Here is a 15,111-nt window from a genome sequence, read left to right as displayed (position 1 = left end):
TCAAATCACTAATCACATCCTTGCATTCTAAGCCATCATTGAAGAGGCTAGACATTTCTCTTCAAAAGTCTATTGTTGTTTTGTAGACTTTCAAATAGCATCTAGTTGGGCATTGTTACCCACCACCAGTGGGTGATCCCTATAGGACAAAATCTTCTCCTGGATTTGCTCCAGCAGCCCCTTGCAACAATGTGATAGCTCAACGTGCCACTATTCTCTGCCACTTGAGCTAGCGATTGTGTGCCCTCACTCATCTGTCATGATTGTATGTTTGAAGGTGGGCTTTTCAACCCCGAAGGTATGATTTTTCATTATGTAATTTGGTGTTTATGCTTGCTTTTCGTAGCCACATTTGGGCATGGAATAGTGGGGGGATTCGGCAGAAAGAACGAGCTTTGACTATACCTTTGTTCCCTTACCTTAACTTGGGGGTTAATCTTGTATCCTAGTCCCATGGGATCTCTTTTACTGGCTATTAGCTTTAGGAGTGGCACTACATGGGAAACCTTAATTTTGGTTGCGTGGTCCTGATACCATATATCTCACTCCCCTCCACTCATTACAAAAGCCCTTTTCACATTCTTCCCCATCTGGGTCCACATTTGTCCATTGGGTCCACAAGGTGTTAGCCACCCCTTGTCCACACCTTGGGTCGGGCCTAGAACGATGCCCCGGAGGTTGATGCAGCTAAAAAGAAAGATAAAAGCATAATATGGCCACATAAAATAGGAAATGTACCACAAAATGCAAAATATGGCAGGGACAATAAAATTTAGAGCGTGGGCAAAAGCCAAACATGAGCTCAACCCCCTTATCATTATGGTAGTCACTCTGGTTCCTAGGGCCCTACGAGTGTCCCCTGCATCATAAAGGTACCCATGATTATTCCAACCCCTGGTAGGCGATGAACTGCGCTACCTTTAGGGGGTAACCACTGCTATATTTTAATAATCATGCTCTCATCCCCTTCAGCGTCAAGCAATAAAATGAACAAAAATCGATAAAGGCATATGAAGAAGGGTGGAAATATGAAGCTCAGGGTAACACATATACCACGATTGCTCCCTCCTACATTCTTATACCCAAGGTGTGGGCCTCCTTCATCATACCTATTGATTTGGGGTAGCATCGGATGTGCTCTAGGCCTCAAATTTTGCAGAGAGGCTTGGGCACGTGTATTCTAAAGAACCCAGAAACAGTTTTGGGAAATTCCACTCAGAGATGATTTTATTAAAATAATTATTATTTTTAATGGAGTTCCTAAGTTTAAACTTAGGAAAATTAAAATATTAATGGGTATTAATCTACTTGTGGGTGTAACTTCTAGAAAAAGACGGAGATCGAGTCAAAACGATCTAAGCCTTTGATTGGGAGTTAATCTAGGCCGTTGGTTGTCCAACAGAAAGATAGAAGAAGGGGTTTGAGGGTCATTTGGAAAATACACCAAGAGAGATCAAGAAATCGAATTTCTGAAGTGAGAAGTTTTCGAGAGGAAATTCGATTGAGGAGATTTCTTGCAATTGAAGGGCAGGGATAGTTGGGGACTGGAATATCTTCTCTAAAACCCCGAATACTCAGCAGAGAGGAAGAGAAGCACCAATGGAGGCAGCGCAGACCCAGGAAGGACTGACGCTGGGCCAGGAGGGCCCATGCAGTGCTTGGCGCAGAGCTAGAAAGGCCAGCACAGAAGCAGAGTTGTCTTCTAGCAGAAGTCTGAAATTTGTCAAGGCGTTGCCAAATCAGCCAAGAGGGTTGACATCAGAGCTCAAGGAGGCAAAGAGACCCAGTGCAAAGCTGATGTAGAGCCTCAGAGAGCTCCATGCAGACCCACGTAGTTACTGCGAAGGGGCAGCGCAGCTGTTGCTATGGATAGTCAGTTCAGCTGCCGGATCAACCGGGATTTGTTGGGTGAAGTGAGGTAATCTCACTAAGTTTTCTGCCAGTGTCTTTTTCTCTATAACTAGATTGTCGTGAGTGCATCCATAGTTGTATTCAAAAACTACTGGTTAATAATAATAAACCCTCAGAACTGCTGCACCATTTTTCCCGCATTGGGTTTTTCCAGAGACTTGTTTGTCCAAAAGTAACGATGTCCTATGTATCTTGTTCTTTGCTCAGTTTCTTGTTTCATGTAATCAAATTAAATTGGTGTAGGCTGCAGAAGTAATTTACTTCAGTATTTTTCAAAAAATAACTTGATAATGTATATTAAAATCAAGTAGAAGTACATTTAGTTTTGTTGTAGCAGGGGTTCCTTGGGTGTAGGAATTTTCACAATACCTACACTTGTACCATCACATGTGGCTTGGAGCTTTCCCTCCTTTTCCCCATTCTGTTCCATCATTATTTCACATGACACCTGCCATTTGATGGATGTACCATGTACTTTTCACTCCATTAAAGGATGAAACCACCAAATAGGGTCCTTTATTAACCTCTCTTGTCAAGGAAGATAACATTAGTACATGTCCAAAGGCCATTTGGAAGGGCATGCCACTATCAAGTGTCCATCTCTGCCCTTGTTTAGAAAACTTATTTACTCAATTATACTAATGAGTTATTGTATTGAAAGGTGAGGAGACGCATTGGATCTTATACACGATTGCAGGTGTGTCTTCAGGCCTCCTTATATGAGATCCAAGCCCTTCAGAGGGTCATTATGGCACTCGTAGGGTGAGCGTTGAGATCTATGGGCCTCCATCGTCGCAAAGCATTGATTGCCACACAATGGGCTTCTTCAACACCACCACATTGTTTGTCCATGCACCAACCATACAAAGATGATGATGCACTTAGAACACATTGCCCAGTTGGCCACACATTGCACCCGACACTTGGCAGTTGATCTCGGGCCCAGGGCCCAGAGGAGGTTTTGTCTCTTCCAAGGAGACATGGGAGGGCATGCGTCATCTTCTAGCCCTCATTGGTAGAGCATTGACTTGATCTTGAGCCACTTGGAGACCCATTTAGAACCCACATAACCCAATTTGGGGTTTGGAGATGTTTTGCAACATTTGGAGGGCATCCCCCTCTTGTCTATTGATTTTTAGGCCCTCACTCTCATTTTTGGAACATGAGGCCTCAACGCTACCCTTCTAGGCCTCCACGTCAACTTGTTTATTGAGCTATCATGGTTGGCTTGTAACCATGGGTGGGTTACTGAGCATTTTAGGCATAGAACGGGCTTTTACTTTTATTTTGAACTCATATGTCATGTATAAATAGAGGAGGCCTAGCCTCACTCTCATCATCACACTTTGGATCTTCGACTTCTCTAGAAAAGAATGCGGACTTGCAGTAGAGGATGATTTTTGATGAATTATGATGTTTGGATTATTTTGCGAGCATTCTTGGAGCTTCTATTTGGCAATTTGCGGATGGATATACTCTTATTTGTCTTGTAAGTGCTAATTTGATGCTATATTTTTTTTTTTATGAATGTCTAATGCATGGAATACTTTTCATGGTGAAATAATGTGCCCTAATTAATGCGAATTATTGAAAGCATTGAAACTACTGGAAATTATTACGTGTTACTCATTAGACAAAAAATGAATGAATGTTCCTAGAGGATTGATTGAATTTGCATCCATGAAACTCCATAAAACTGTGATCGAAGTATAAAAATCTAAAAGTCGTATGTTGTTGCTTACATCTAGGGTAGCGAAATTCCTTCTAAGTCTCCTTGAAGAGCGAAGTTTCCATTTCATGATTTATCTTGACTCCATTTCTCCCAATAGGCAAGCACTAGGTCTAGGATCCTTGGTGATCACATTCCAATTGAAAAATCATTCTTTCTTCACCTATTTTTCCCTCTTTTCTTCGTTCCTTTAAGGCTAAAGAAGTGTCTCGAGGGCTTGGTGTGAAATTCTCTAGAAGAGTGTTTTGGATTTAAATTGGATAGACCTCTTCTATAGTGTCTCTTCTAGGCATTTGCAAATTTTGAGTGAATTTCAACGATGGAATCTCAAGAAAATTAATGCCCTAGCTATCAGACCAAATGGGAACCCTTGAAGTTGTCCTTCAACTTAGGGATTTCTTGAAGGTTTATACTTTAGTTGTGTATCGTTCAAAACCTTTTCTCTTGACTATTTTGACCTTGGATGAACTCTTATCTTGTCAAATATCTCAGCCATAGGTCTTGTATAGCATTCTTCTCAAGGGGCTTTTCGTGGAAAGTCTTACTAGCTTCTCCCAAAGCTCACGCTTTAATTGAACCATCCTTGCTTGACTTTGAATCCCCTTATAGACACATCAATCATAAGTGAGGAATATTGGGACTTAAATCTGAGAAGAGAAGAGGACATAGGTTGTGATGATAGTGGACCTTCTTACCACTCAAACTAGCATGGGTCCTAGGGGGGTTCCTATAGAGCATCTACTAGATTAAGTGGAAACAATGGAGCAATACCCTACTATCACCTCAACTAAAGCTCCCTGCTCTTTATGGACTTTCAGCAATAGGAGTGTAGAAATTTCTATTTTCCCACCCCGGTTTTCAGTTTCTCCTTATTTCTCCCATAGAGTTAAATGCCCTTTCCCATAACCATACATTTAACAAGCTGAAAAAAATAAATTTGCTGAAAACACAAATTCTGGAAATTTTACAGAATGCTGGAAATTGCAGAAATAAAAATCAGCAGTATTAAACAGCCATTAAAACACATTTAAACACTGAGATTTTTTGTCAATCTGACCCTGGAAAAACCCCCTACAACTCTTAGGGAAAACCAGTTTGAGAGCTCTTCTTTATTTCTGAAAATTGCCTTTTACAGTGAGAAATTTTCAGCAAAAAATCAGCAAGCAAATTTACAACTTATCTCTTTTCCCATGCTTCACAGCAAACTGGAAATTACAGCAAACAGGACAGCAATAAATGCTGTACAGTCTCCTCGATTTTCGTGCCCACTTTCAGCATTAAATGTTGTTGTATGGCCCTCGTTTTGTGTGCAGGAAAACCAGCAAACTGCTCCTCGATTTTTGTGCAAACCTCTCCTCGAAAATCGTGCCAAAATCTGCCTTTCACTGTGTGCTGAATCAGCTGTACAAATCTGCTCAACTGCTGTCTTAGAATGTGTGCCAAGCTGCTGTCTCCTTCTCCTCCCTGCTTAGAAATCTCTCTTGCTCTCTTGCTCTCCTTCTCCCAATCTGCTCATGAAAGAATTGAATCGAATGTGATCTTTTCCTCCTTTTCCTCCCTTAATATAACTCCAAATGACTTTTGGGTGACCCAAGTGACTTTTGGGTGATCTCTAAATCCAATGGCTGAAATAGATTTAGATCAATGGCTGAGATAAATGCTCATTTAAATCTCACTTTTTATTTTTTAATTCACCCCACTTTAATAAAGACCCACTTAGTCATTTATTTCCAAAGTCACTTTTCCTTTCTAATTTTTCATTGACTTTATAAAAGTCACTTTAAAATTAGACTTAGTAACTTTATCACTGAAAGTCACTTTTAAATTAGATTTAACTTTATAAAATTATAAAGTCACTTTAGGAGAAAAATTAAATTCTTTTGGACACTTTTCCCTAGGCCAAAGATCAAAGCCTAAGGGAACCACCTGTCCTCCGGTACCAAATTTCAACAAGGAGTCTCGGTATTAGGGAAATCACTAGGAGAAATATATCAATGGTATGAAAGTAGTGATTCCAAGTACCTATTCAAAGGAGAGACTCTAATGATATAGATAGCTTACTTTAGAAGCAAGATGGATGGCTCTCCATGAAGGGCTTGTTACCGCTCAAACTAGCAGGGGTCCTAAAAGGGGATCCTTGAAAGGTTACCACTAGGTCAAGGACAACAATGGAGCAATGGCCCATTGTCACTTTGGCTAAATCTCCCTACTCTTTACGGACTTTCATCGATGGGAAGAGACCCGTTATAATAAGGATCACGAAATTGAATGGATCAATGATAGGATGAGAGATGATCCTAAAAGCCTATTCACAAGAGAGGCTCAGATATATGGCTTGCTTGCTTTGAAAGCAAGATGAAAATCTCTCTAGGAAGGGCTTAGGGGAATTCTAAGAGCTAGCATTAGAGTATATGACTTGTCAAGAAGATTCTTAGCTCCTGAAATCCCTGTCGAAAATTGGCTTCGAAGTGGTCTTTGTGAAATTGGCTTCAATAAGTTGTGGGACCACACGAGCTAGCAATGAAGGAACTTTAAATGAAAGGTAATGCAATGATCCCAGTGAGGTTTCTAGCCAAGGGAAACCTAGGGCAAGGAATGGTCCCCAAGCTAGGGCTTGCAATATCTTGAGATCCCACCGTCAAATTTGCTTGAAATTTGGAGGGCATCTAGAGAAAACTCCAATGCAGCTGTGGACCAAAAATCAAGGTATTTGGATGGCTAGATTGTGAGATAAGTGATGCACTAGGAGACCTACTGGGTTAGGCCTAGAAAAAAGAGGTGGGGGAAGAAAATAGTTTTTAACGTTATCAAATTCAAATAACGTTATGTTGTATATTAGAGATGATTGGACAGATGAAGAGGAGGATTCTGGCAGATTTAATACTACAACGAAAATGAAAGTGTCGGAGGAAGGCACAAGCAGGCAGTTCCAGAACATTGCTTGGGACACTAGGTGGTGTGATATAATGGAATTGATTTCAGCATATCGACGCCATCTATCTATATCTACTGCATCTTCCTTGATGCATGGCATATCATTTACATACAACAGATCGTTTTCTGCAGCTTTTAGAAATAAGAGGGATACATTTAGTCCCATCAATCTACCGACAGAAAAATTATGGGGTGCAGAGACTCAACGGTCACTGCAAAACCTTGAAATTGGGGGAGAGCGTGAGAAAATGCCTAAACAAATTATACAATCATTTGATGTTCCGAAAAAATGTGCTGCCAGGGTTAATATGGAGTATGGTCTTGACCCAACCATTTGGAAGGCGATAATGTAAGCTGCTCAAGAAGTTGCTGAAGGAAAGTTGAACAATCATTTCCCTTGGGTCATTTGGCAAACTGGTAGTGGGACTCAAAGTAACATAAACAATAATGAGGTGATTCCAAATTGTGCTGAAATTCTTGGAAAGAAACATGGTGTAGAAATCCTTGAAGAGATAATAAGAAACGGATTAGTCACACTAGTTGAAACCCTCAGCGGTTATTTATTTATACACGGACTGCGGGGCACAAATTCTAACAGGGAACTCAGGTATACTGTGAACATTTGTCGGGAGAGACTTAAGCTTGCGGAGATCACAGATTTTAGTGAAGAGAACGGGGTTTATGCAGTCCTGCGTCGAGAGCTTCTGTGGAATGTTGTGTACCATTTTCCTTGCTACTCGTACCTATCATTTTGTCGGTTGCTATAAAAAAGACCCGCGCAGAATAGTGCACATCAATATCACCTATGCGTTCACAATCATCCACAGAATATTATCTGCGGAAAGCTCTCAGTTTTGGGACGTCTCGATGACTCATAAGCTCTTCCCAACATTGTTTTATATTATGAACGAACTCAGCGTTCAGATGCCGCAAACATACTCCAAAATATTATTCTGCTCCTCGTCCGCAGTTTCATCAGAGTCGAGCCAACTTGTAAATCCGCGCGCCGCATCGTTTAGTTGCCAGCGTGTAAGCCACCCGTTATGTTGTTTGGTTCAGTTTGCACGCTTGAATCAGCCGCCTACCATAACCCTGTCACCCGAGTCTGATACCTTCTCTTTGACTGTGCCCACTGCTGTTCTGACGGCTGGCTTTTCGACCATAATCTGCTATTGTAAAACGGAATATCATTCCGTGATCAACCACCGGTCTCCTGTCCCCGCCGAGCCACGGTAATTCCTATGTGTGATAATTACTCCGCCGACAAACCTTCGACCACTGCGGTGTTAAACCAAGGTGTTGATGGAAGGGGTGGGACGTGACTTTTCGTTGGTGGTTAAATTATTTTCAAACTTATATTTAATTAAACATATATATATATATTATTCATAAAAAAACAATATATATATATATTATTCATAAAAAAACAATGGTTAGAAAAAAATATATAAAAATATTATTAATAAAAAAAAATAATAATAATAATATTAAAAAAAAAAATTATTAGAGTTATATATACATAAAACCTTATTATTTATTAAAAAGGAAAATAAAAATTTTACGATGAGCTATAAGAGAAGAGGATGGCCAAATTATATGCATCGAAGATGATATACACCAAGTGAAAAAAACCCCAAGCATTAAAAGCTTTGAGGACAAAGCTTCTGAAGGGAGACGCTATGTTATAAATATAACTCATAACAATTAGCTAAATAAAATAAATATTAATATTAAATAATTAAATGTTATTTAGGTTAAATAAGTCATTAATTAAGTGAACAGGCATGTCTAAAAGACATGCCCATTCACGAAAGGTCACTTGCGGAGGTTAAAAGCAGGGTTCTCATTGTACATTCAAATCATTTACATTTTCTAAAATAATAAATAATTATTACAAATACCTGTGTGTATTTTTAACAATTAAACCTACAAGCTATCAACATTCGTGCTTCAGCATAAGTTTTTATGCTACAGGTGCTTCTTCAGATATTGTGTTTAGTGTGCTCTGAGCTGAAAATGCAGCTACTTCAGGGCCAACCATGGCAGCAAGAAATGCCACCAATGCCATGACAGGGTTTCCTGCTTCTGCAAATGATAGTGATTCCTCAGATCCAGATAAGGCACCAACTGCCTGAAAAGCAGCCTTTATTGCCTTAATTCCATCATTCTCAGCTTGCTGCAAAGCATTGCTTTCTGCTTGAGGACCCTCCTAGTGATACCAAAGAAAACACAAATGAAAGGATAGATGCATAGAAACTGGAAAATGAAACTCTACCGCTGGAGCACAACAAAGGTTCCGAAGAGGATACATCTAAGATAGATAGTGTTTCTACTATACCGGAACACCAAAAGGAACAGATACAGTGGAAGCCAATCTGGTTCGAGCGGTGAATATGTATTATTGATTTCTGCACAAGTCTCCTTAAAACATGTTGTAGCTTCAACGCATGATTTTTCTAAATGCCAAAATACTTCTTGAATTTTATTAGAATTCTCCATGGATTCAAAACATGAATGTAATGATATATAGTGTGGCCAACTACATTCAAAGGCCTGCATGATTATATCATGTGCCATGGCTCTGATACCACTGTAGCATAAAAACTTATGCTGAAGCACGAATGTTGATAGCTTGTAGGTTTAATTGTTAAAAATACATACAGGTATTTGTAATAATTATTTATTATTTTATAAAATGTATAAGATGATTTGAATGTACAATGAGGACCCTGCTTTTATACCTCAGCAGGTGACCTTTCGTGAATGGGCATGTCTTTTAGATGTGCCTGTTCATTTAATTAATGACTTATTTAACCTAAATAACATTTAATTATTAATATTAATATTTATTTTATTTAGCTAATTGTTCATAACACTTGCTTGCTTTGAAAGCAAGATGAAAGGCTCTCTAGGAAGGGCTTAGGGGAATTCTAAGAGCTAGGGTTTGAGTATATGACTTGTCAAGAAGATTCTTAGCTCCTAAAATCCTTATGGAAACTTGGCTTCCAAGTGGTCTTTGTGAAATTGGCTTCAATAAGTTGTGGGACCACACGAGACCAAGTGGACCCGAGGTTAGGTCAAGGGAATGGGGTTGAGAAACCAATGATGTGCTTGACCTAATCAGGGAGGAGAAGGGGATCAAGGAAGGAATTTTCAATGAAAGGTAATGCAATGATCCCAGTGAGGTTTCTAGCCAAGGGAAACCTAGGGCAAGGAATGGTCCCCGAGCTAGGGCTTGCAATATCTTGAGATCCCACTGTCGGATTTGCTTGAAATTTGGAGGGCCTCTAGAGAAAACTCCAATGCAGTTGTGGACCAAAAATCGAGGTATTTGGATGGCTAGATTGTGAGATAAGTGATGCCCTAGGAGACCTACTGGGCTAGGCCTAGAAAAGAAGAGGTGGGGGGGAAGAAAATAGTTTTTAAGGTGATCACCTTATGGTGGACCAGTGCCTAATCCTTTCGGGAGATTTGGAGTCAAGAGTAATTATGACTATGGACTGTGAATTTTCTATGTCAAGGAGGCCTCAAAGACAACTTTCACACAACATTAGGGCAGCAGCAAAGGCAGCTTCAAGAAATTTATAATTTGTTTTCCAAAATTGATGGCCTATCAAGATGAATTTCAGTGAAAAAGCATCTCTCGGAACATTCATTCATAATACATGACCCATACATGAAGCATCACTATCTAGAAATTGAATTTCCACAACATCGCATAAATGGATGCAGTAAATTAGCCCTACTATATGTTGAAGTTTCTAAGTCTATTAGTTAGAAACCCTCCATGCACTTTATCTTATTTATTCCTACTTACTTGTTTCGTTACTTAACAAGTTATTTACAATGTAAATATTGAAAATAAACACTAGTGCATGCTCAACATATTACAGATCAACAACTAAAAGAAACAGAAACAATCACACCAAATGACACCATTATTTTTGGACCAATGTCCCCAAAAAAAACCGAATGTGGGAAAATCGGTGCAGCTATATAAGTGTTTTCTTATTAAGCAATATCAAAGTACAATCTGGGTGCCAAATCTAGCCTACCCAACAAAGAATTTCCTTGGCAGTAATACCTCTCTGTTTGAGACAAATTTCTCGGCTGAAACCCTGGATAATCCTTCCAACAAATCCTCAGCTCTAATATTCCCTAGAAACCCTAACGTCTGCCTTTCTGGACTGCATCAGCCCCTCTCTGCACAGCGCTGGCCCTGTTTCACCCTGAATGGATCTGCGTCAGCCTTAGGAGGCCCTGTGTCAGCCTTCTGGCCCTCTACGTCAGCAACGCTGACCTCTCTGAAGCTCTGCGCAGCTCTCGACTACCTTTGTGTGGCCCTGCATGAGCCCTGGCTGCTTCTGTGTCACTCTCTCTGGCTACTTGCTGCTCTTCCGGCACTATCTTTGCCTCTCTGTCTCTCTATACTCAATGCCCCTCAGTTGTAGCTCCGATCACTGATTCTATCTCTCTTAGCAAACCCCGCTCTAGAGAATAGAATGTTTGATCACTCTGGTGTACTCTCTAAGTGACTGTCAAGCCTCCTTTTATACTTTTCTCGTTGACATATCAACGGCCGAGATTAAGTCCCTAATCAACGGCTAAGATTAGATCTGGCTTGATCCATGTCTTTTGGACCATTCTAACACAGTTTTATATTAATCCACATTAAGATTTTAATTTCCCTAAGTTTAGACTTAGGGACTCCATTAAAAATATTAATTATTTTAATATCTCCTGAACTGTTTAGAATTTGCCCAAACCCTTTCTGGGTATTAGAGATTTCATGTCCCCCAACCTCTCCACCAAATTTCGTGGCTAGAGCACATCTGATACTACCCCAAATCAACACTCCCTATTATCGAGGAGTGTGCTCTAGTAATACTCCTCACTGAATATCACCCTGATCATCCGGCATCGGTCCCTATGCTGGTGCTAGGCCTGCTACCCATCATCCTCTACACTGCTACATCTTGTACTGCTACCCATGGCTCTGCCACTGCCACTGTTCCATCCGTACTGCAACTCCCTCTGCATCCGTGATGCTACTGGTCCTTTCTCCTAACACTGCATCCGCACTGCAACTCCTCTCATCATGCTGCATCGCGTTTCCCACTTCTGCACTTCAACTCAATTACTGAAAAGTAAGTAACTAATCTCCCAATTCTGACTTCTTTATTTGGCTAGAGACCCTCTTGATGTTGAAGCTCCCTCTGTCGCTGACAAATGCTCCCTCTCTGAATTCTACGCTGCTGCAACTCCTCCCTGGATCTCGCACGATTGCACCCCTCTTTGTGCTATCCTACACTGGTGCAACACTCCCATGTCTCTCGCACTTCTGCAGCCTGTTGGCCTCGCGCTGTCTCGAGACTCCTGCACTGTAGCTCTCTCTGTTGATCCATCCGCATCCATCTCTACCCACATCAGCCAATTTTTCTACTACTCTTCGGGGCTCTCACAGCAAGGTCTAATCCCAGAGGCTGGATACCTCGAGAATCCTGCCCCTCATCACCTGTAGTCCGCCTGGCTACAGCTCGATGTCTCCCCACCTCCGCTCAAGTGGTGCATGAGCACTCATGGCACAAAGAACAAACAGGATCTTGGCCTTCCAGATGACAAAGTTGGACACCTTGTCTAGCCTATCCTGATGTCTCAGCCCATTCATGGCCATCTCTCTGTTATTCTTTGTTGACTTCTCCAAGTCTCTCTACTTCCTGCTTGGAAGTTCTCGGTTCGACTCGTGCTGAGTCTACTTCCCTTCTGGAAGTTCTCTGTTCGACTCCTATTGAGTCTCTCTACTTCCCGCCTAGAAGTTCTTGGTTCGACTCCTGCTGAGTCTCTCTACTTCCCGTCTGGAATTTCTCTTCTAGACTTCCTCTGAGTCCTAATTTCCCTCCTGGAAATCCTTCTGTCGATGTCGAGATGCCCCCTACTCTGATCGTCTGTGCAACTACACCACTGATCCAGGTTTCTTGGTTAGAAACTCTCGGTAGCAACTCCCTCCTCTTGGCCTTGCCTTGTCAAGTACTGTTCTGACTACAGTACCTCACTCGCTCCACTTTGCAATGTTCCCACAGCCTTCTAAACCCCAGCAACCTTAAGGCGAGAGCTCCTAGGATCTGCGCAATCCCAGCACTAGCAACCCGACCTCCTCAGCCAACTGCGTCAGCCCTCCTAGCTTTTGCATGGCTCTGCATGAGGCTCCCTTTGCCTTCCTCAGCCTCTGCGATGCCTCTTCCTGGCTCACACTTGATGACGCAGGCACTATGTCACCCTTCCCCTGTTGCTGCTCTGTTAGAACCAACTTCTGTCACCTTGGGACAACTGTTTTCTGCTGCTATTGCTTCGCTCGGTTGATGTCCTCAGTCCTCCTATGATCTGCAATCACACTCTGATACCATGTTGAAGTTTCTAAGTCTACCACTTAGAAACCCTCCATGCACTTTATCTGATTTATTTCTACCTACTTGTTCTAATACTTAACAAGTTATTTACAATGTAAATAGTGAAAATAAACACTAGTGCATGCTCAACATATTACAAATCAACAACTAAAAGAAACAGAAATAATCACACCAAATGACACCGTTATTTTTGGACCAATGTCCCCAAAAAAAACCCAATGTGGGAAAACATGTGCAGCTATCTGAGGGTTTTCTTATTAAGAAATATCTGAGTACAATCTGGGTACCAAATCTGGCCTACCCAATAACGAATTTCCTTGGTAGTAATACCTTTCAGTTTGAGACAAATTTCCCAGCTGAAACCCCTGATAATCCTTCCGACAGCTCCTCAACTCTAATCTGCCCTAGAAACCCCAGCATCTACCTTTTTGGATTGCATCAGCCCCTCTCTGCCCAGCGTTGGCCCTGCGTCACCTTGAATGGGTCTGGTCAGCCTTAGGAGGCCTTGCGTTAGCAATGTTGGCCTCTGTGAAGCTCTGTGTAGCTCCCGACTACCTCTGCGTGGCCTTGCGTGAGCCCTAGTTGCTACTGCGTCACTCTCTCTGGCTACTTGCTGCTCTTCCGGCACTATCTCTACCTCTCTGTCTCTCTGTACTCAATGCCCCTCAGCTGCAACTCCGATCACTGATTCTATCTCTCTTAGCAAACCTCGCTCTAGAGAATAGAATGACTGATCACTTTGGTGTACTCTCCAAGTGACCCTCAAGCCTCCTCTTATACTTTTCTCGTTGACATATCAACGGCCGAGATTAAGTCCCTAATCAATGGCTAAGATTAGATCTGGCTTGATCCATGTCTTTTGGACCATTCTAACACAGTTTTATATTAATCCACATTAATATTTTAATTTCCCTAAGTTTAGACTTAGGGACTCCATTAAAAATATTAATTATTTTAATATCTCCTGAACTGTTTAGAATCTTCCCAAACCCTTTCTGTGTATTGGAGATCTCATGTGCCCTAACCTCTCCACCAAATTTCCGGGCTAGAGCACATTCGATGCTACCCCAAATCAACACTATAATGAAATCCGAACAACAATATATGTGACAAACTAGAAAGAAAACATAGCATTAAATTGTACTTACATGTATTAAGAGTATATCCAATCATTAAGAATTTTTCAATCAAGAAGCTCCAAGACAAGAGAAAATAATCCAAACATCAAAATTCATTTCATGCTCTAAAATTCATCCTCCAAGAAGGATAGAGAAATTCTCAATAGAGATACAAGTCCAATCCAAGTGATGATGCTAAAATGAATTCACATCACTTGTATTTATACACTTCTAATGAGTTTGATTTAACTAATTAGGCTTACATTAGCCCCTAGAATAAAATAATGTGCAAAATAACTAACTTTTGGTGACAAGCCCACCAAGCTAGCTCATAAACAAAAGAATAAGCCTCACAGGAGGGCGAATGATCAATAATACATGTCGTTGGGCCTTCTAAGAAGCTTGATGAACTCCATAAGTGCCATAATGATGAATAGGAGTCCCCAAAAGTCTTGGTTACTTGTGTGCATAAAAGTAACCTCATGGGTCTCAAAGTAGATCGAAGATGCTTGTAGACTATCTGTAAGGGCTCTATGATGGTGTAAGTGATGCCACATCAGCATACAAGTCCTGGGTCATCTGCCAAGTGCATGGCACAACAGTGGGGCCGGATGGGCATGGTGAACCAGGTGCATCTTCCTCATTCAATAGGTGAATCTCAAGCAATCTTTGTACATCTTTGGGGATCTGTGGAGTGTTGTCTACTACTATGGAAACCCATGGCTCTCTACACACCCTACATGTTGTTAGTTTTTGGTAGCATTGGAAGTGCTCTAGCCTTGAAAATTGGTGGAGAGGCTAAGGCACATGAGTTCTAAAGAACTTAGAAACTGTTTAGTGAAATTCCACCCAGATTGTATTTTATTAAAATAATTAATATTTTTAAATGGATTTCCTAAGTCTAAACTTAGGGAAATTAAATTATTAATCGGTATTAATCAAAATATGGTTGAGAATGATCTAGAAGTCGGATCAAGTCATGTTTTAATCTTAGTCGTTGATTATAGACTTA

The 15,111-nt window shown here is 41.0% G+C and overlaps 1 protein-coding gene across 2 annotated transcripts in view; it reads left to right on the top strand.

Annotated features, from left to right (window-relative positions):
• ABCC13 (multidrug resistance-associated protein 11) overlaps positions 1 to 15,111 on the top strand; it is a 547,614-nt gene that overhangs the window by 463,020 nt on the left and 69,483 nt on the right. The gene's annotated exons all lie outside the window — the stretch shown is intronic.

This window comes from Pinus tabuliformis, chromosome 8 (assembly GCF_031772625.1).
Source record: "Pinus tabuliformis cultivar Carrire ecotype Pingquan chromosome 8, CPIR1, whole genome shotgun sequence".
NCBI classification, from domain to species: Eukaryota; Viridiplantae; Streptophyta; class Pinopsida; order Pinales; family Pinaceae; genus Pinus; species Pinus tabuliformis.
The sequence above is the reverse complement of the archived record's forward strand: the minus strand, read 5'-3'. Positions and strand labels throughout refer to the sequence as shown.